This window comes from Pseudonaja textilis, chromosome 4, assembly GCF_049901715.1.
Source record: "Pseudonaja textilis isolate UNSWEBS1 chromosome 4, rPseTex1.2, whole genome shotgun sequence".
Classification (NCBI taxonomy): domain Eukaryota; kingdom Metazoa; phylum Chordata; class Lepidosauria; order Squamata; family Elapidae; genus Pseudonaja; species Pseudonaja textilis.
Genome location: NC_141993.1, coordinates 34,748,481 through 34,772,385, shown reverse-complemented (window position 1 = coordinate 34,772,385; position 23,905 = coordinate 34,748,481). Strand labels below are relative to the sequence as shown.

Sequence of the window (23,905 nt, the reverse complement as noted above, 5' to 3'; positions counted from 1 at the left end):
TTTTTTCATTTCAAGCAAAAAGTCCATTAAGTCTTTTATAAAGCAGCCTCACATTTTCTATTGTAGCACTTTGCAGTATATAGCTATAACTTGAAAAGAAGAAAGAGAATGCTCCTGGAAATGGTGGAAAGCCAGAACTAAAAAGCTTGAGAAAAATAACTCGAGGAATCCTTCTCAGAATCCTTCAAAACCTAGTACCCTTTGCTGGAAATTTATTGAATACTGTACTGAAAAATGTTTTTCTCTCAAGTATTTTTTTTAAAATGGCTGGTCATTGTTACCATTAATTGGTTATTCCCCAAAGGGTAATGCAAAGAAATATAAGTTGTTGCTCATAACATGAAGTCACTATGACTGGCAAATGACTCAAGTGCATCCACTCCAGATCATGTGGGATTAGATATAGCCATTTTAAAGTGATTAGATGCCATTTTCAACAAAAACATCCATATGTAGCTATAAATCAAATATATGTCCCAATACTGGGTTCAAACTTTTAAAGAGACTGTAGCAATATCAAAACACCCTGTTCAATTTTCTTGATAGTTGTGAAAAAATACTTATATTTCAACCATAAGCAAAACATTAAATATTGAGCAAGTGCTTTTTCTCACTCTATTAGGATATAACAGTGGAATAATTAAACTGGCAAGGTTCAAACAAACAGATAGATTATGCTTGCAAAGAAGTGTCTGATTGTGGACTGACTACCATTCCTTAAATTTCAGGAGAAATTGCTAAGTACAAGAAAATTAAAATAAAGTAATCAAAATTAATCAGTTGCTGTCTTGTACCTGATTCCACACATCTTCAAAGCAGCCCTAAGTCTATAATACAACAGAGATTATATGCCATAGAAAGAAAATTAAATGTTGTGTGAAATAAAAATGTATTGTTTCATGGTTTAGGATTGATTTCCAGATGGTAAGAGGGAAATGAGGGTAGCCAACATATATTGTAAGAAGCACTTCTAAGTAGCTCTAAAAGACACATTGAGGATTATTTGTTTAAGACAAAGATTTTAAATAGTCCAAAAATAACCCAACTGACACAGATATCCCAATTATATCCACTACAGTATTTACACTAGGATTAAAGAGATACAAATACGGAAAGGTAACATAACAGCTAAATATTTTGACACAAAGAGTGTAAACAATTCATTGGTTGGTTATAACAGACGCATCTTAATGCCAGTTCTACCATTATGAAATTATCTCCAAATAATATCTACTTCAATAGTGGCATTAAAGATAAGCTGTGTAATTTATTTCTTTCCTAAAAAAGGAATAATAGACTGGACTGCTTAATGATCCACCATTTCCTACACTGAAAACCTAGCCCCCAAAATGATATAATAATATTCTATCTAAAATTCCAAATGAATGAATATATAAATGCTTGCTATTTCAGAAAAGTTTGTGCATGCATTTTATTGCATCCTTATTACTTTATAGAGAGAAATGATGGAGTAGCACTTGCTTCAGAAACTATATTTTCAGAACATAACACATCATATGGTAGGGAAATTTAAGTAGTCTCGCATTTGTCCAACTGCTGTTCACAGAGATCCCCAGAGCCCTCTTTCAAGAGCGAAAGAACAAATGTTACCCAGTATTTTATGTTCATCAATTCTTAGAAAACTCCAAATCGTCAGTTGACAATTATATAACACACTAATGGACAATCCATGACAAAAGCAACTGTTTCTATTAGTAGGCTGCTTTCAATCTTGCCATGAAAAGCACTGTAATGAGCCATATATGTATTTCAATGTTACAAATGCGATATTTAAAACCTCAGCCATATGTGCATCATATTGTTGTAAGATCCTATAGGATCTTTTTCTTATTTACAAATAATAAAAAAGCTGCTTGGGCTTCTATAAAACACCAAGCAATCATAATGCTAGCACTTATTCCTTTTTTAATTTTTAGAATTTCTCCATTGTCTTTTAAATAGCTATGCTATTTATGTTAATCCAAACTTAAATATTTATTTTATTTATTTGGTTCAGATTCTATTGCTAGATTCTTATGTTTCAGAGTAGTTAAAGACTGTGAAAAAATTAATTATGGCCCCTAAACCATAATTTTATAGGAAGCAGAAGAAAGTTGGTTAAATTGATATTAATTATTATATTAATGCAGCCTCTGGAATAACAAGTTTGAATGTCTTCTCTTACCAAACAAATGGAGAGTCACATTTAGTTATGTGAATTACTCTTCTATTACTTTAGAATGTTTTATAAAGAGATTCTATCATAAACCAGCAAGTTCATTTTATTAACCTCATCTTAAAATGTCATGAATTCAACAAATACAAAAAATGCACATATTGGATACTTCAGAAATGTTTAATAAGAGTAAGTTACAACTGTCTTGTTAAAACTACAACAGAGGACTTTATACAGGTAGTCTTGTCTTACAACAGTTCATTTAGTGTCTGTTCAAAGTTACAATGGCACTGAAAAAAACGACTTATGACTGTTTTTCAGACTTACAACTGCTGCAGCATCGGCATGGTCATGTGATCAACAGTTAGATGCTTGGCAACTGACTCATATTGACAATTGCAGTGTCCTGGGATCATGTGATCACCTTTTGTGACCTTTGGATATGCAAAGTCAATGGAGAAGGCAGATTAACTTAACAACTGTGTTATTAATTTAACAAATGCAATGATTTACTTAACAAATATGGTGAGAAAGATCTCAAAGTGGGGCAAAACTCACTTAACAAATGTCTTGCTTAGCAACAGAAACTTGGGGTTCAATTGTGGTCATAAGTTAAAGGCTACCTGTATACAAACTGGTTTTGTTTTGTTCTATTATTATTTCATTTTGAAATGACATATGATTTTAAATTCCTTTTATTATTTATAATAGTATGTACTATTTTTTGACATTATTTTAATTAGATTAGCAGAGAAACACAGAAGAAAATTTTAATCTACTTTTATCCCCACCCTTTCCCCAAGATTTCAGATTTTACATAATAGACATTTTGTGAGAAAGTGAGAAATATTACTTTGTGGAATGACATTCACTGGAAAGCTTATGACTGGGAGAACATCAAATATGCAGTAAATTCTTAATACAGCCAGCTGTAATATAGTTCATTAAAAAAATTAAAGTGTGCATGTGTGTGTATGCACATTTGAAGTACAGAATACAAAGGAAGAAGTCAGCTATCTCTTAATGTAAGATACATGAAAAACTCCTTTTGCAGGTGAACAACGTCCTATTCTTTCCAAGCTCAAAATGTTTGAATGTAGCAAAATATGCCTTCCTAATTGCTTTAAACATCTTCAAAAGTTGTAGATGTAAGGATTGGTCACAAAGTTACTTTTTCTTCAACGCTATAACTGTGAATGGTCACTATATGGGACAGTTGCTAAACAAGGACTACCTGTAGAGATAAACATGCAAGCAGTTCTTTCACAGCTTTTTCAAAGTACTTTTTTGAAAGCTTATCTGAAAACTTTCTGTATGTGGTCTCTAAAAAGTGACTCCCAAATTAAGATCAGTCAATATATATAAGATTCTGTTTATGGAAAAGAGAAATAACAAAATCTTAAAAATGGATAAAACAAAAATTTCAAACTCAAATTCTCAAATAAATAACCAATACAAAGGGAGCTAAAGGAATTGAAAGTAAAAGAGCTGTATACACTGTATTTTTAAAACTGGAGGAGTCAGAAAAACAGAAAAAAGAGAAGGGACAGAAACAGTAAACTTGATTTCCAATTTTAAGGCTATCTCTTTTGTCCTCTTCCAAGAACTACAGAATAAACCAGTGCAAAACAGTAACACTTCCATTTTCAGCGTCTTTGACAGATCACCCTTGTAAAGCGGGTCTGTCAAAATGGAGTGAATAAAAAGAGCAGCTGAAATGAGAATTAAAAGACCTCAATAAGTATCTTTATGAGCCATGTTAGGAAACGAAGAAGTTCTTCTGAAATCAACATACAACAAACCAAACATGAAAATGCAGTTTCTGGCATGAGCTGTTATACTCCTAAACGGGATAAAAATGGTCAAGGGTGCATGATTAGAACCTGCAATTCTCATGCTATTACTATTAAATGACATTAAGCATGTGTCCGGTATTTACAAAAATGTATGGCCACAGTTGAAAGTACCAAAATGTAATGGGTAAAAAGGCTTTTTAAAAAACTTCGTTATAGTTTACCATTCTAGAAAATGGTCAATATTGATACAGGTGGAAGCGTGCCATGAATTTATCAATGTATACTGAAGCAGATGAAACTGTTTCAGATATGCCTAAGGTCATGAAGATAGAAATTGCACGGAACTATGCTTATATAGTAAGCCATTTTCTCTTAATGGTTTTCTATACTTTACTGCTCTAATAAAATCCATCACCTATCAACCTAAGAACTAGTCATGTACCCTAAGGTTACTTGCAATTAACATACTCAAACTAAAATCCCGGCACTCTTAAGTCTGTAACAAAAAATGAAACTCAATATGTGATCTGAAAATGAACATTTTAAATATAGCAGGGAAAAATTATATGGAGTATTCCTTTTTATTTTCATAAAAAGAAAAGTGAAATAATATTTACCCTGTTGAAAAATAATAAATCATATACCAGTAGACTGTATCATTTAATTATTAATAAAATAAAAATGAAATGTTTGAAATTATTCCTTTGGAATTTCCAGGCCCTCTAACTGGTTTCAATATATTCAATTCTACAGTACAGTTTTAAAAAAACTACAAAAACGAGGTGAAACGAATTCTTGACTCAATTTGAAAATCTTTTAACACAAAATTCAGAGCATGAATTGAAAGGATTAAATTTAAATGATTTCATTTGAAACATCATACTTGATATGCAAAAATTGTGATTTCAATAGAAGAAAATATTACATTTACTCTGAATATTTTTCTTAGGAAAAATTATTACAATAAATTTATGTATATTTTTATATTAAATTTTATATTCCTGGAATTGATTGCTAAAAAGGACAGTTTACTTTTTAAAATTTGTTGGAAAGTTAGTTATCAAATGGAATAATTTTCCCATATTTTTTTAAAATAAAATTTTATTTGGGTTTTCACACATACAAAATACAAGTTTACAAAATACAACATTTTTTTTTTAAAATAGCATGGTTCCGGGTTGAACTTCTTTATACAGACACAAAACTCAATTTCATGCTCCTTTTTGTATTCTATTCCATATCTTATACTATTTTACATTTTCTATATAGTTTTTCTCCTCTTTTAATTTTCTCAATTTTATTTTGATAATCTCATCTCAATTCAAATCATTATATTTATACTTTATCCTGTTTCAATTTCATATTATCTTTTCTCATTTTACAAATTTTCTCCTGTAGTTACTAATTGGAGTATGACACCTTGATATCTTTTAATTACATCCATTCAACTCTTATTAAAACTTCAATATATACCTTAAGTTTATGACCTTCAATATAATACATAATACATAACTTCCAATTGAATTCTTTTTGGTACATTCTTATAATACACACTGTATTCTTAAAAAAAAAAAAAGATTGTAAACATATGTAATTATAAACCCTCATTCCATTCCAGTTCAGTTCTATCATTAATAATCATTAAAATCTTAAGATCTTTAACACTTCTTTTCAATTAAATATCATACTTCCTTAAAAACACATATAATCTCCATAATTAATTTTTCCCTTATTTCTCTTCACATGTTTTATAAATCATTAAATATACCTTTTGTTACATTTATTTATTGACAAGCATTCCACTGAATTACGATAGCTATTTTATCAGACATTTTAATCTTACATTGTTTCATATTTTCTAAAATTATTTCTGCTTCTAATATAACCATACTATCTTATGTACCTTTGCAGAATCCCTTTTTACATTAAGTTTTCACCAATTATCTCTAAATAGGCCCTGTTTCTCTATATTTTGCTTCTGTCCTTTATAACTTCTTTTCCTTTCTTTCTTCCCTCTCATCTTCTCCCTCCCCTTTTTACCCCCTTGTCTCTCTAGTTCTAATTCTCTCTTCTGCATTTCCCTCTTCTGTTGTTTTCGGATTTTATACTTATTTTTCACTCTATTTTTTTGTAGTTGTTTTTCCCAATCTTAAACTTTCCATTCTCTTTCCCCCCTTTCCTTCCCCCCCATCTAAGATTACTTGTTCATTAAAGATGGCTTCTTCTTTGTCGCAATCTTCTTGTTCCGCAGGCATTTCTTGTTTCTCATCATTCCAAATCTCCATTTCTAAAAACTGAAATATGAAGCCAAAAGAACCTCTCCCTTCTTGTGCATCTTCTTTGTACTTTTTAAGTTCCATTTTCAGTTCTTCTAAAAGTGGAGTCTTTTTAAACAGTTTTAAACAACCACCCTATTGATTTTAGTCATTCAAAACAATAACCAAGAATCCAGAAATCATCAAGTAATCCAGATAGTCCCGAGTTATATCTTCTTATTTCTTTTTCGGCTTTCTCTTCCTGGGGTTTTTGTTGCGATATTTCAGTTAGAATGTATCTTTTGGAAGTCTTGTTGAGATTTTGCTGTAAATTCTTTTTTAGTTCCAGGCAGTCTCCTCCCTTCCAGATCCTACCCTTTTATTCTTTTTCTCTCCTTTCCTGTTTTCAAAAGCTTTTAATTATCCAGAAATCTTTATTATCCCTTTGACTTTTTATTTTCAGCATTAAATGCCTATTGATGTCAAAGTGGATTTTTTTCCAATTTCTTGCTTAAGTCTCTTAGGTGTCAGTATAGGAAAAGGAGAAAACCAAATCTTTTCCCTTTTCTCTCTCCTTCGCAGCTTAAAAATCTTCTTAGGGAACAATGTTATTGTTTTTTAACAGTTTCAATTCCAGGATACCTTATTTGTCGCTTTTGCTGTTTGACCCGGTCAACCAAAACTTTCTCTTCTTATCTTCCTCCTGCACATTCTTTTCAGGTCAAGTTCTTCTCTGTGGTGGCCATTTCTGACCATTTACTCTGAATATTTTTCTTAGGAAAAACTATTACAATAAATTTATGTATATTTTTATATTAAATTTTATATTCTTCTAGAATTGATTGCTAAAAAGGACAGTTTACTTTTTAAAATTTGTTGGAAAGTTAATTATCAAATGGAATAATTTTCCCATATTTTGTGGCAATGCTGTAAAGTTCAAGATTTTACAAAATTATTTAAAATGGAATAAAACAATTTCTAAAGGCTGAATTTCCTTTTCTCTTCCTTATTTTTTTTTAAAAAAAACCTTATATCCTTGCAAAATATACTCAACTAACATTATTCATAGCACCTGCTGCAAGAATTCTTTATTCCAGTGGTTGTCTTTATTTCTTAAAAATGCTTAATAACATTTAAGAAAAAGAAAAATTATACAGAGTATATGTAAGCTTCACACAGAAAAGCAGATCTAAAATGTACTTTTAACAAAGTTTAATTTTAAATTAAATTAATCTTAAGAGACTTGTACTGAACTTGCAAGATCTCAATATAATTCTGTATGTGTTTCTGTCTGTCTGTCTATGTATGCATGTGTGAATGTGTGCATGCACTCACGCACACCTGTCTGTGTCTAAAGCAGCCACGAAAGGTGTTCCTAGATGATGTTCTGTGGAGTAAGAATTGAAAAAGGTTGGATAGATGAGGAATAAAACCAAATGAATATGGTGGATTGAAAAAGAAAAGGCATTGTTTCATAGAGGGATTGGCGCCATTAAGCTGCTTGCAGGAACTGAGCTCAAGACCAACAGGAACAGAGACTTAGTGAAGGAGGAATTGAAGGTGACTATAATTGATCAAAAACTGTGAAGTGGATGAAGTCAGACAGTTATAGTTTGAGGAAGAAGGTGAGAGAGAAGAAAATTCAGAAGGCTGAACAGATTGAAGGAGCAATAGTGGCAAGAGATTGGAATGAAAGGTTGGTAGGAGTGCCTATTGTTATAGGGATGATGTTGACAAGTGTCGGACAGGAGGAAGGAGGAAACAAGGAAGGTGACCATGTGGTATGGTGACAGCCGTGAGAAAAAAAGATGACAAGTCCATAATTGTATAATGTAAGCAAAATGACCCTGACAGAAATATGCAGGAACTGTTATTTAAACAAAAAGACTGAATACTTTTAAAGTCCAGAACAGCAAGATAACAGATGCTGGGGTTTATATTTAATGATATATTATTGATTTTAATTGCTTTTAAGGATATTATATTTAGATTTTGTCAACCATATATTTATATACTCAAAATAAATTACACATAATAAAAAGTGAAACAACAAATAAATAATGTGACTGACTTTAATTATGAACATCAATCAAGCAAGACTGATCCATCTCTGGCAGTAAAGGCATCTCCGCTATAAGAGTTAATCAGGTTATAGTGGTAAATTCAAGGAGAAAACATTATGTTACTCCTGTTCCAGCATTTTAAAGTACAGCCTTTCTCCTTGGTCTGATCAATTTGCAAAAGTATAAAGAATGGAACCGCATAATTATTGCAACACTGTAGATACCATATAAATTGCTTAAATAAATACAACTGTCACAGCCAGATGTAGAAAGAAGATAATTTTGCCTATTCATAAAACTAGGCAAACCAAATGTGTACGTGAACCACCTTAATTTTCATTTAAGGCTGAGGTACCATTTGATTGTCCAGATGAATGAATGGTAAAACTTACTTTACCTTGGCTATAGGTTAGTACGGGAAGATACAAAATGCCTTGGAAAAAGCAGTAGCAAATCACTTTTGTATTACTGCCAAGAAATTAGATAGATATATCCATGAGGGCACCAGGAGGCACTCAACTCAAAGGAGACTTAACAGTTTGAATAAATCCTTTATTGTCTGCCCAGTCTGTAAAATATCAAACTTCATCTAGACAAGTTTTGAAAGGCTAGCAGGCAGGGATTCCAAGAACTTGGCTTCTAAATAAACATCTTTTACTGCAGACAAGAACAGGAAACAAGCAGCAGCCAATGAGAAACTTCAAGCCATACATACAACAGCTCCGAAGTTCTTATCTTCCTGCTTCTTTTCCCACCTGTGACCTCCAACAGATTGAGAAGCTATCCTCTCAGTGGGAAGGATGCATTCTTCCTGCTTTTGTAGTGGATCTCTCTGAATTCTGGCTGACATTGGTCCTATTAGCCCCTATACTAAGATATTTATAATTCCTTTTACAAACTCATCTCTATTGCAGAGAATCAATTAGCCGTGTTCTGATTGGTTGGAGGCGTGTTCTGTTCAGGTGGGGGCTTGGTTGTGCTCAGGTTAGTCTTAGTTGCTGGGGGATTTGAGCTGGTGCGTTGTGATCTTGCTGTTTGGCTCCAACCAATCAGAACATGGCTAACCCCCCAACCAATCAGAACACAGCCAAACCCCCTACCAATGAGAACACACCCCCACCCAATCAGAACACAGCCAAGCCCCCACCCAATCAAGTCCCACCCCCACTGGCAGTTAAAAGGAGGAAGCAGCTGCAATCTCACATTACTCTGAGAAGCACAGAGCCGGAGACAGAAGCCTGAAGATGATGAATGAGACTTCATCGAAACGTTGCCTAGATACTTCCAATCTTACGCGGGAGAAAACCCGAACAACCAAAGATCCACATATAAATACCCGCGAGAACCTCAGAAAACATATATATATAATTACACTGATTGCTTTATGTGGGTGTTGTTTTTATTTGATTATCGTGCATTTGTTCTGACCCAAACCTTGTTCCAAGGAAACAAACACAAAACAGAGGTAACAGAAAAACCTTTTAATGATTCTTTATGAATTCCGTTCCTTCACAGTTAAAAGGCTTTTTCAAACTAATTGTCTCTGATAAGAACAAGCCTTTCAAGGTTGTGCAAGGCTGCCAAGAACACTGGATAAAGTTACTAAGAAATATTTCAAACACAAAGAGTCTCCAAACACCAACCAAGATATTCCGAATGTCCACAAGGCTTGAGTGCAAAAACTTCTTTGCTTCCTGCAAAGAACTCTGGTTTCTCAGTTGGCTTATCTCTTAAGGAAGGGCCCATTACCTTGCAGCCTTACTCCTGAGTCGGCTGTGCTGCTGCAGCTGCTCTTTCTTTCGAGCAGCCCTGCGCGCACGCACACTGGGCACAAGCTCCTCGGGGACCTCTTCATCACTGCTGCCAACCTCCATAATCTCTGAAGGCAGCATTCCACTCCCTGATGGTCCTGTCCCCATCCCTGCCTCACATATAGGCCCCTCATTTGAGTCCTCACTCTATGAGACCTCAGCCATCTGCACCTGCTGCCAGCGAACCATAATAGCATTGCCCAGAGTAACTTTTTGTGAGATAGGCAGCTATATAAATATGATTAATAAATAAATAAGAATAAAATAATGAAATGACAAATCAGATTCAAACCAATTGTTTTAGTTGTGCAGATTTCCATCAGAATATATACTCAGAAAACTCATTAACAAAAAAACTAAAGGATGGGAATATAAAGATTTTGCATCCACTGGACAGAATATCATAAATCACAAATATCAAAATTATGACTGTTTCATCAAACAAAATAAGAGTGGAACAGGTCACACCTTCTTCATTAATGTATCAAATTCGTTAATTTTCAGTAAACAAGTAGAGAACAGACTCACAGGTGAACATAGAAATACACACTATACTCCATCATCCAATTAATACTGATATTTTTTTTTAACTAGAGCAAGGATTTACTTGTTATATGAATGAAACAGTAAATCTGGACATTATAGAAAGTTTTTTATGGCAATGATCTCACTTAATCATATCTGATAGATATTATTAAATATTATTAGATATGATAGATATTATCTATCATATCTGATAGATAGATTCTTGTAGCCCAATTTTACATTAAATCTGAAAATATAATCAAAATACATTGATTTTTTACAGGCAAAATCCTTTTATTTCTTTATTAAAATTGGCATTTGCCTCATTCGTCTATTTGTCAAAACATTATTACAAATGAGACTCTCGACAGCAATCAGCTCAAAACTACAGAATAACATCCTGTAATAAAAGGAGAAACGATTTATTTATCCTTTTAAAAAGCAGGCATTTTTAAAAGATTAATGTTTGTAGTGTTAGAGGGGTAGTCATCTACCCTGAGGTGCTATTTTTTTTTCTAATTTTGTTGGCACAACTATTTCTGGTCTGGCTGACTTTCCCAACTTGAAGTTATTTTTTTTTCTTTTGGAGCCAGGTATTTTCCAAAATCACAATAACTGGTTTAAACTGCCTTGGCCTTCCCTTCCTTTTAATCAACTTCTCCTACAAAGAATAATAATTGTTAAATTCTTCCAGGCTTCAAGCCCAGCAAGCAGTAAAGCCTGTCAAAAAGTGATCTTTACTTCTGCAAGCTATTCATTTTTACATAACACTCTAAGAGGACGGAATCCTAATGCATGCCTGAGTGAAAGATTTGGAGTTTTCCAGAAGACTACTGTATTTTGTTCAACTAAGCTGGACAGCTGGCACATTTCACCCTTTGTTCACCTTTTAGAAAAAGAAATGTTCTTTAAATATCTTAAGTGTACTGCTGTGAAACCTGAAGGGAAATTAATTTATAAACACTTGTAGTCCTCACTTAATGATTGCCCTGTTTAGCGACTGTTCAAACTTACGATGATCCTGAATAAATAATGTTATGACAGCTCCTTGTACTTACAACTGTCTCAGTATTTCTGTAGTTATTTGATCGAGGCTTAGGTGCTTCACAAACTAGCGGACATTTATGATTATCAAAGCACCCTTCCCCACAGTCACATGATCACTATTTGGGAGTTTCATAACTGGTTTCCAACAAGCAGAATCAATGAAAAAGCCAGCAGTAAAATCAAAGAGGAGAATCATGACATAACTTTAGAGAGAGATGTCAAATCTAATATTGTACTTAAAACTGCTGTAAAGAAGATTAGAAGCCACTTTTTATATCTTTTTTCTTTCTTTTCTATTTTTTTTACCTTTTTTCTTTTGCATTTTAGCTTTCTCTTTTATTTTGACGTTTTTCCTTCCTATTTTATTTTAGTTTGTATTAATTTGTATTAGTTTTTAAAATTCTGAATAAAATATTTTTTAAAAAGCTAGTAGTAAAATTGCAAATTGCACTCACATGTCTCTCACATAATGACTTGCAATTCCACCCTTAAAAATAATAAAGGGATAAAATGAATTGTTTTTCCTCTTAATGATAAAACACTATTAAGTAAGAACTCTTTGATACATAATCTTCAGTACGTTTTAAAGTAGGGTTATAACTTATAACTGAAATACTGTAACAAAAGAATAACATTTATACAATTGCAGATTCAGAGTTGCCCAGAGTTTGATATAAGATGGGAGGCGATATAAATGTTTTAAATAAATAAATAAGCAGAAGCAATAAAAAGATGTGGTGTACATTGAAACAATCCAGAAATTCAAGTAAATAGTATCTGGGTTAAAATAACTAGAAGAACAATGAAGCAGTAATGTTGATGTTTTATCACCTATTCAAACCAAGAACCCAAAAATAATTTAACATCAAATAGATAAAGAGGAAACAATAACATTTATATTTTACAGCTAAAATCACACAAAAGTATAAATACTGTATAACTCATCTTGAACAATAACATTTCCATCCCCAGACTGTCAATGGTAGATGAATGCTTTTAAACAAACACTTAAGTGAAATAATCTTAATGGCTCAAACATCTTTACTAGAAACAACAAATTCATATTTATGCAGTCACTGGAATGAAATCCTGCAGCTCACCCAACTGGTCTTCAAATCTTCACTATTGCAAGACCTACTAATATTATGTACTTTTTACTTGCTCATTTCCATCAATATTCACAAATAAATCATGTTTTGATTAATGGAATATAATCTACAAATTTAATTCTCAATAAGTATATTATTTTTTTCTAAAAAAAAATCTTTCTACTTCTTTCTACTCTTTATGATTATACATTCAACAATTTTCTACCACATATACACATTTTCTTCTTTTAAGAGGAGCTGCCAGGAAAGTTTATGTGGTAACCATATACAAATGTTACAATCCTAGCCAATTTCCGTGTCATAGGGAAAACTGCTTGGAGAAAATTTGTTATTGACATAATGTCCACATCAGTTGTTCTCTCTAGTTCCAAAAAAGAAAACTGGACACTCCTGTACATGTGCTAAAGCCAGGATGGAGTAATGATTAAGATGGGACAAGGCACCATTGAGATCCAAGTTCAAAAGCATCCTTATTTATTGGTAGTGACTGGGTCAATCATTCTTTTTGATCCAACCTGATATAGTTGCTGCAGGAAAAAAAAAATGGAAGGAGGAAATAAGTGGTATGTTACTTAAGATCCTGAAGGAAAGATGGGATAAAAATCTAATGATTAAAGCAATTATTTGCCCAGTTGATGTTCATATAGGCTTTGAGCTTTAACGTATCTATCCAAAGACATCTTGATTTAACTCCAGTTCTTCTTTTCTAATACAGGATAGCCTCAGGAACTACTGTCCTTGAGAGGGAAAATGTCAGCTGAATTAATGCATATTAATATTTTATTAATTTTGTGAAACACCAATAAAACTGTACACTGCCTCTTTTTCCTCAGAAAGCAAATGTAGAACTCTTCACAACAATGAGAGAACAGTCAAATTTTCCTTCACTGTTACAATGAATTCTACACTTGGTGCCTCTGTGAGGTAAAATCTCTCATTACAACATATGAAAGGCTTCTTCTTCTTCTGGACGTCAGCTTTCTTAGTATCAGCTGAGAAACTATTTCTCTGACTAAATTACCAACAAAATTTGTTCCTATTGCTTTTAATATGGAGACAATTCAAAGACTCATAAGATGTGTCAATGAAAACAAGAAAGAACAACCTTTCCTGCTAGTTTGGTCTGCAATTACCATTGGTATTGCTGATGAAAAGCTGGCAACAAACAAACCAAGGTGGTTGGGTTGTTTCTGTTCATCATGTTCCAGGAAAAAGCAAGCTTGTATTCCTTGTATTAACTTTAAAAGGAAACCCTTAAGCCAAGGGTCTTCAAACTTGGCAAGTTTAAGACTTGTGGACTTCAACTCCCAGAACTCCTGAGCTAACATGACTGGGGGAGAAATTCTGGGAGTTGAAGTCCACAAGTCTTAAAGCTGTCAAATTTGAAGACTTCTGCCTTAAGCTCTCAAAAGTTTAAAACAAAACAGTCAGTAAGTAGCTCTTATTCATCATCCATAGTGGCTTGTCAGAACGTTTAACCACAACTTTTCAGTGATATTGGAGTGAAGAGGAAGGAGAAAGGGAAAGGAAGAAGGCAGCCATACAGGAAGAATAAAACATATAATTTTGCCATAATTCTCTACCACACTGAAATTGATGATACCTATTTTTAAAAGAAGAACATTTTAAAAAAATAGTCTAGACCAGGTCTGTCCAGCATATGGTCCACCAAGCAGCTTTGTGTGGCTTGCTAATGTTTTTAAAAAAGGATTGTTAATTTATCGATGTGGTCTTTTTCCCTTGATGACTTGTGCAGGCCTGGGCTAGACTGTAACTCATTAAGTTATTTGGGTTATGCTGCCCATGATATGGAATAAGAAAAGATTAACTGCAGCTAAGCTACAAAAGTTAATAGAAGTTTTATGACCTTTATTCTAATGCATCAGTGCAATAATTAAGCATCAGCTGCCCCACTTGTCACTTGAAACATCTGTTCAAGTTAAAAAACAAACCAACCTCTGCAAGTCTGTTCATTCTATTTTCACAGAAAAGATGAATAAACAGATTGCTAATTCTATAGTAGGAATTTTATGTAGCAATTTTATTTCAAACATCCCCTAAATTTCTAGGTTAATACAAGAATGAGCTACCTCTGACAACCTTGCTTTAAAGTCACTTATCTCATTTTTAATTGATTATGTGCCATCAAATTGTTTTCTACTTTTAGTAACCACACAGCTTTTCTCCATGAGACTAATGCCATACATTAATATTCTATGAGTTCATAAGCTGTAATATCTGAGATGAACTTTATTCATATGCCCTTGTAAGCCAGAATTCCAGAAAAGCTTGCTTTGTTTATAAACTACGTACTAAGCTTCTATTATATTGGGAACATTAAACTAACTAGGAATTAAAATATTAAAAGTGTCAAAACAGACCTTCCTTATATGTTAATCGTGACTACAAATCAGGTTTTATTCTCCTACCTTCTTTGGAAGCATCAAGCTATTTCTAATGAATTTGCTATTGTGGTGCAAGGAGAAACCAAGAAGAATAAGCAAGTTACATAAGCATTCAGCTCGAGTGGTAAACCAGAATTCCCTAATGTATGCAGATACAACTACAAGTAGTCTTTGACTTACAACACTTCATTTAGGGACCGTTCAAAGTTACAAAGGTACTAAAAAAAGTTATTTATGACAATTTTTCACACTTTGCAGGATCCCATGGTCAGGTGATTAAAATTCAGGCGCTTGGCAACTGACTCATATTTATGACGGTTGCAATGTGCTGGGGTCATGTGACACATTTTGCAACCTTCTGACACAGAAAGTCAATGGGGAAGCTGGATTCACTTAATCGTGTTACTAACTTAACAACTGCAGTGATTCACTTTATAATTGTGGCAAGAAAGGTGGTAAAATGGGCAAAACTAACTTAACTATCTCACTTAGCTACAGATATTTTGGGCTCAATTGTGATTGTAAGTTGAGGACTACCTGAATTATTACTTTATTTATTGTCAGTCTAATGGGCCAGATGTGTAAGTGCAACAGAAATCCTTGTTAGAGGATATACTCTTGAATGTGAGCAAAGTGCTAAAAGAATACAATTAAGTAGCAAATACTAATATAGTTTTCTTGGAGGTAGACTCACCCCAGTTTCAGTAAATGCTAAAAGATGTTCATTATATTTGAAGTAAAACAAAAATATTAAAAAAATGTGGAAAAGGATCACTTCTACCTAACGTGATTTATCCAAACATTTTTAAAGGAGGGATATAGAAGAGAAAGAAGAAATTCTATTGTCACTTAGTCACTCTAAGGCTAAGAGTAACTAACAACAGGCTAAGTGAAAGACAAAATCTCTCTGTTCCTCAGTTGCCACACAGAGGGAAAGGAGGTTGGAATGCATTATTAAACACAACAGAGTGTTCATTAGTTGGAGCCTTGACACACAGAGATATAGATAGATCTTCCCTGGATCTATCTCCCACAATTTGACCTACTAATAAAAGTAATAAAGTATCCTAGATGCAAAGAGGTTATGTATTCTCCAACAAGTGACCACAACCACATTTTATAAGTTTTCCATAGTCTTGTTATTCCCCCATACCACTGTAGTATTTTTTTTGAAATATAGTATTACCATTTCTTTTGAGCCAATGAATCGGTATAATAAAACAATTACAACAAATGCAATGGTGGAGAACATTGAAAAATTCTATGGCAAACTTTGAGTGGATCTAAATGCAACATCAAGCAAATGTGTGGTATTACTAAAGGATGATGTAAGCAGAACAACTGAAAAAAAGGAGTAACTTGGAGTTACATAATGATTTAGTTTAGGAAAAGTAATAAATCAGTAAATAAGCTAATATTTATTTTCCTTTGTTTACAAAATCTTCATCAAGTAACATGACTTTAGATATGTATCACAAGGACCACGTAAGAGTCAAATAAGACTACTAAATAGAAAGCAGGAATTGTAAAAGTGTGAATCGGTTACTGAAAAATGACTTGACTTTGAAAAGAGTCAGTCAAATCATTGTATAAGCAGAAGATTGCTAGTTATGAACACGCTGAGACCGAGTGAAGAACTGCGGACTGTTACTAGGGGGTGTGTCCTCAGTTTTTCAACTCGGTCTCCAGAGCTATGAAACTAGATTATCCCATCCTGGATTCTCCCTTCGGTTCAGTGGAGAATGGAGAAATTAATGGAAGAATATGTGGAATTTGAACAACTGTTTGCCTTTGATTTGTATGAAAATATCTGTGAAGAATTAGAGTTAATAATTAATTGCCAAGTCAGTTAAAACGAAAGCAGGATGGGAGTCAACCTCCTACTTCCATGATTTAATGACAGATCACTAGTATAATTCATCAGCTCTCAGCAACATCCTATTTATATCCTATATATTACAAAAACCTCCACAGTCAAGAAAAAGTTGATAACTAGTGACAAAGAAGTATTTTGCTCTTTTAGTAGTTTTCCTAAGTGTTACATACATTCTATATGTATTGCTATTCGTATTTGTGAAGCCATTTTACACCCAAAAGATAAAATAAGTAATCCAAGGAGCTGACATTTGTTATGTTTCTAAAATTCATTTTTTGTAAAGATGAAATTGTGCATGTTTTTGTTCACAACACTAGCAGCCTTTGTAAATGGTAAAAACCCAATTACATTTGAATTTTTTAACGAAACCTGTATTGTCATTTCCCACTTTTCTGCTTTAGGATATAGCAAACATAATCCATATCTAGATGAACAAGAGGTTCCTATGGGTTATGCTCTGTCAGGACAATGTGAAAATTAAATAACACTCCAAAACCTAATATAGACATAATATGCCTTCTCTGAACCCTGCTAAGAGTTTTGTATTAAGCCATAGGCTGATTTGGGTCTTCCTTCTTCCCTACTTATTTTGTCATACATTTTCTTGGTAAAATTAAGATGACACTCTGTTATGCCTATATCAAGACTAATAATAGTCAGTATAAACCAAAGATACCTAGTTTTTCATTTGAATTCAAAACTAGGCTGCCAAAGATTAAGCTTGATTAGTGCCAGAAGAGATGTAAGGCAATGCTGTAGCTCTAAGAGAAGGACTGGGAGAATTCACACAAAAGAAGGAAAGTTTGAGAAGAAGTAAGCCAAGGAAGATTTTGGCTTTTTTTTTAAAAAAAAAATATAATTTTAATACAAAACAACAAGAACTAATATTTAGAATGAAAAAAGGTGAGAAGGAAGAAAATAGAAAAGACAAAGATGCAGAGAAATAAAAGAAAAGGGAAAATAATAATAAAGAAATGATTGCAGTTATAACTTCTTACAGCATTGGTTACATTCTCTACATAATATATTATTTTCATTCTACTCTTCAAGGCATTTATCATAACAATTTTTTAATTTATCACAAAAAGTCAACCAATAAGGAGTTTCCAATCATCAATACATTTAGTCAGTGTTACTTAAATCTGGTTAGACTTGATTACAACCTGTAAGTGCAGTGTAATAATTTAAATCAGAGATGTACAACCTGAGCTTTCTCAAGGCTTCAGGAAATTTCTGTAACCTTGCTATGAAAGATTGATGTTATTACTTATTCATACTGTTTTAATGTTCCCAAAGACAAATATTATTGATTTATTAATGTATAACACATTATATTTAGGTGTAAATGAAATGACATACAATTTAGTTCATTTCTGTTCCTTCTCTTTAGTAGCTGGAAATTTCCACCATGCCCCTTAAAGACCCGATGCAACCTTTAATCTAGAAAAAAAAACCCACTCTATTCTAGACCATTAATTAATTAAGATATGTTTAACCCACTTTAGAGTTCTTCAGGTATGTTTAATTAAAACATACAATGTAATAATTTAATTAAAATATTCCAACGTGTCTGGACAACACCGGATTGGTAATAGCGATTATGACTGAATTGTGGTAACATTTGAGATCCAATTTTTCCCATCCCCTCTATTTTTCCATGGCATACTATATGAGAGAACAAAAGCTTTTGTTGTCATCTTTAACTAATCTAGTTTTGTAAATTTTGGGAAACTTGAAGATTATTCTTTTTTAAAATGGTATCTCTCCTCTCATTCCAAAGGTACTCAAGGGAGTTTTAAAGGCAGTTTTAAAGACAGAGTCAACTAGTGGGATTGCCAAATGTTGTAAATTCCTTCTGTGGTTCATGGCATAAAATTATTTTAGTCTAAGTTCTATCCTGACACTTTTATATTGTTTTTCAGCCGAAGCCTGAAATTGTGGCAGCTATAAGGCTGGAATGAAAGCATTAAAACAGTTATCAGTGATGGGTTAGCAAGGTTAATCTTTTACATTTTCAGAGAGAATTACTTGGCAAAGGAATCAGTATCCAAGCAATCCTCATTAGAAATGTAGCAGAGTTTGAGAATTAAGGCCAGAGATCTTTCTAGTTTGGAAATGGCAAACTTTTAGTGAAATGAACCAAAATCATTTGCCTTTTCAAGAAGGGTCACAAATACATGTGGACATTTCAAACTCTTTCTATCTACTTGCTCAGAACTTTCAAGCAACAGCAATTGGAATGAAAACTGTTCCTCATTATACTTGAAAATCATATTGTTCTTTGGAAACACTAGTTTCTGCAAAGGACCAGAAAATTCGAATTTGCCATGCTTGCGAGATCATTACTAAATTATCTGCTAGGATAATTTGCACTGGGTATTTTTTACATGATAAGACTATTTAGCTGAGAGATTCAAGATCTCCCACCATTTTTTTGCTGATGGAACAGGTGAAACAGGAAGGTCAGGTATGAAGGTATACAGCAATTAGAGAAGAGAGAAGTAAAGCAGTTAGACAATATGGAGCAATGGCAAGGAATGTTTTGTAATGGATCTCTCAGCATCACCTAATTTTGTTTGTTTTTGAGGAGAGAAATGAAAATAATATTGGCCTGGTTTTCTTAGTCTTAGTTTCATAGAGATAATTTAATAACATAAATTCACTGACACTCTCATATACATAGGTCTTATCCTTTTTTATTTCATTTGTAGTTAAGTCACGGGCAAGGCAATTCAAAGACAATTTTTCTCTCCTCCAACATTAAAGGCATTGTGATTTTTTTATGTCTTGTTATTGATAACGCTAGCAGAATGGATTCAGGCAAACATCATCAATGTTTCTGTAATATTTTCAAGCAAGATCAGCCCAAGAATTGAATAGGGGGAACAGGATGTGAGAGTTGACATTTTGGGATCTAAAGCATCTCCTATTTATGCCATCCAACTTAGCCATGCTGCTTTCTTTTGTGGGCTTTTTTTTTAGCCCGAGTTTTCCAAAACAATTCAGAGTCAATTTCCAAGGCTGAGAGGAATGTAAGAGGGGAATCAATGCTTCCCTTTAGCCACAGAGAATAAACATAGATTTATACCACAACAGCCTAGGGTTGCAGTATTTGCAGTCTGGATGATCAGGATCAATCAATCAATCAACATTTGAAAATGCTGTATTCCACTATATTCCATTATATTCACTATATTTCTAATGTTTCTGAATCATGAGAAAGTCATCAGGAGAACTGAGATGAAACCTAATATGAGACAATGAAATAACCGCCAAATTAAAATAATATTGCAAATGAGGCTATAAAACCAAAGAACAGCTGTGTCCGACTATTACATACAAAGTTTGCCCTGGTTTCTTTTTATGATGGCTGGATAAGACAGGAACAACCTTTAAACTGAAAAAAGCCTCTGTTTTTCAACCAAGAAATAAATTGGATTTCAAAGTGAAAGCAATCTACCTGCTGAGATCTCTGTAACTTTGCACCTTTACTTTCAGTAAATTTTGTTAAATATTCAGAAAATATTGAAGGAGGTTGTTTCTGGTTAAGTTAAAGTTGGCTGCCAAGGTCTTGACAACAGTAAACAAGCCACAGATGCCACTCATGGAATATTAAAACATTTATGACCTTTAAACTGTCTACAGTTTTAATAAAATTGGGAAATGATACGGTATAATATGGGAACAACATGGCATTGTTTATTCTTATCTCACTCTTTACAATAATAATACCCCTAGCAATGTACACAAGAAAGGAATAACCTTAAAGCATAAATTGGTTCATTGGAAATTGTTGTTTAATTGTTTGCCATTTTGGCATTTGTTTTGAATTTAGAAATGCAAGTAAAATCATTTTCAAAATTATATGTTCCACAACATTGAGTTTCAATCACTTAGGTACAAAATGATTTAGGAAATCTTGATATCTGTAAAAAAAATTATATGTAAATGAACTTGTCCAGATTAATGCCATGTTTTTCTTTGTTTTTTTTTCCATTTCCTACCTATTCCCAACCACCTGTTGATTTCCCATGTCAAAAGTCCTTTAATTTTTTTAATTTTTATCATTCTCTGTAAATATTATAAGTTAGAATTCATAATGGGTGTTTTTTTTGCTAATCTTCATTTTATAACAACTTGTGTCCACCAGTAGTTTAGTAATTGCTCAAGAACAAGTTTGGAGAGGACATTTTTTTCTTCCTGTTTCTTCAGAAAGAGTCTCTTCTGGGATGCTAGTTTGTTCTGGAATCAGTATTCTGAATCCAATCAACTACATTTTATTATAACTATGCCATGCTTTCTTAACTCATAAGTAAGTGTTATATGTTTAATGGAGCTTACTCCCTTGTACTACTTAAGTGTAATTTAGATACCAATTAAAAATTAAAACAACAATATTAAAATATTTATATATCCAGGTTCATATATTGCAACTAGACAATCAATCTATAGTTCTTTATATAACAGTAGTCAAAGGAGAATTATTGAAATTTAATAGCAAGCATCAATGCTTATTAGCAGTGTAATCTTAATCATGTTTACTTAGAAGCAAGCCCCTCTAAAGACAATAGAGATTATTAAGTGTATGTGTAAAAAAATCATGGGTGTTTATAACCATATCCCTTTAAAAAAATGTATCACAAAATATGAATGCTTTACCCTTGACCAGTCAGTTTAAATATGTGATTGTATTTACATGCATTGTGTGTAACAAATTACTATTTAATTATATTGGTTAAGAATGGATTTGTATCAACACATACACTTCTTCATAATTAAATGATCCTAGAATTCTCATTTCACCTATTTCATAATAGACTATTGCTTAAGCCCGAATTAAATATACATTTTAAGAAGAGGGGGGAAATACCTTTGTTCATTGTTTTAGATGAAAAGCAAAGCAGAACAAAACAAGAACAGTGACAAATTTTAGCTGAAGGTCCTACTTCAGCTAAACCTTTTCAGTGACTTCAATAGAAAGATAATCTTTCTGTGATTATGACCAAACCCTCTCGTTGCTTAGCAACGCATAATTAAGGAATATGTTTTGAGATCCGCTTTGCAAGCTGGCCATTATCAGATGAAATTACTGGAGCAACAAATGTCATCCTCATGCAAATGAATTGGCTGTAGAGAAAGAATGTTTGCCTCAAGAAGGATGTTGATCCACATCGAACTGTACTGTCCATATTGTCTTCTAGCAGGCAAATCATTTCAAAAACAAAGAGAGCCATTGTCTACCCCACCACATAAAGATGGATTGCATAGTTTAATAAGAAGAAAGGCGGCAAATTATTCTAAGATATATATACCTTTAGTATTAAATTAGGGCCTTTTGTTTTCAGGGCAGAGAAGATATGGAGAAATCATTTCCATTGTGTATGCCATAAATATTTGCCAGCATTCAAAGAATACAAAAATTCTGTGCAAAAATATCTACCTGATGCTGGAAATTGTTATTAGTTAGAGTAGGACTATATTGGGAGATGTTTAATTTTTGTTTTATTTTCATTGTTTAAGACTACACTAAATAATTACAAAAAAAAGTCACTGGCTATTTGACTCTGTATTGATCTTCTTTAAAGCAAACAAACAAACTTCCGCTCACAAATTGAAAAATGTCTTCATATGCACACAATTTTACAAAAATAATTCTTGAACATCCTTAAGAAAACTGCAGTGAGACCCAGCTGTTTTCATTTCAATCCTAATCAGAAGTTTTCATTCTACCAAAATAAGCAGTATTAATGTTACAGTGCTACATTTCTCAAAACAACTTTTTTCTTATTATTTAATTGTAAAGAATAGAAGCTAAATTGGTTTATAATATATACTTAAACACAGTGCTCTCAATTATTTAAATTACTGTATATGTATTATTTCCAAAAATGTAACTTGGACAATTTATATTTTAAAATAGAAGAGGCAGTAAGCCTGCCTTTTGTTAATTGTATTGGTTGACTTGTTGAAATAAAGCTGCTTTACAAAAAGAGGCATTATTTTAATACTACTGATACAGTGAGGACACAATTCAGCTCAAAGTGAGTACTTTTAAATACAGTAAAAGAGTGTTAAAAGTTACATCACTAAAATCAGTGGGATTCAAATACATTTCTGGGTTTGATGGTGCTCGTATTTTTCTTTATTATTTATTTAGGGAAAAGCGAAATATTTTTTTCAAGGCTCCATGCTAATTAATTGTTGGAACTTAATGTGAACCCCACTTAATTCAAAAGGATTTCCCCCCATCCCACCCACCCGCAAGATGTGTAAAGTATACAGCCCAGGCACAAACTAATTTTTGCCAGGCTGTCCTCTGAATGGACGAAATACATTTTCTAACTTTGATTCCTACAATTTCAGTGACTGTTACAGCTTTTATTGGGATTTACAGAATGCGTCTTACTTAAGAATCTGCTCCTTTGCAAAGGGATAGTAATTTGTTCAGCTTCATCAACCTTAGAAAGTTATCAGTTCATGTACTCTTCTTTAACATGCCAAACATTCTGACAATTGGCACTTGAATTTAGATGTATACAGATTTATTTTGTTAATGACTTCTATAGTGGTGGATATTTCCAACCGAAATCAACGAAGTTTTATTTAGGAAAGATTATTTTAGAAAGGAAGAACACTGGCTAAACAAGACCTAGGATCACAGCATGGAAAACTTAATAAATATTCTCATGGAACCGTTATCAATTCCTTAGAAATATCCTTGAGCTCATAGTAATTAAACAAAATCACTCAAAAACTAAAGGTAGAAGGCAAATTATCCTGACACTTGGCAATCCTTACTTGCAGTGTCTTACAAACACTGCAAGAAAGAAAAAAGGCAAGAT

General features: G+C 32.9%; 1 protein-coding gene across 9 annotated transcripts in view; it reads right to left on the bottom strand.

Moving 5' to 3' along the window:
* CTBP2 (C-terminal binding protein 2) overlaps nt 1-23,905 on the bottom strand; it is a 239,604-nt gene that overhangs the window by 38,781 nt on the left and 176,918 nt on the right. The window lies entirely within an intron of this gene.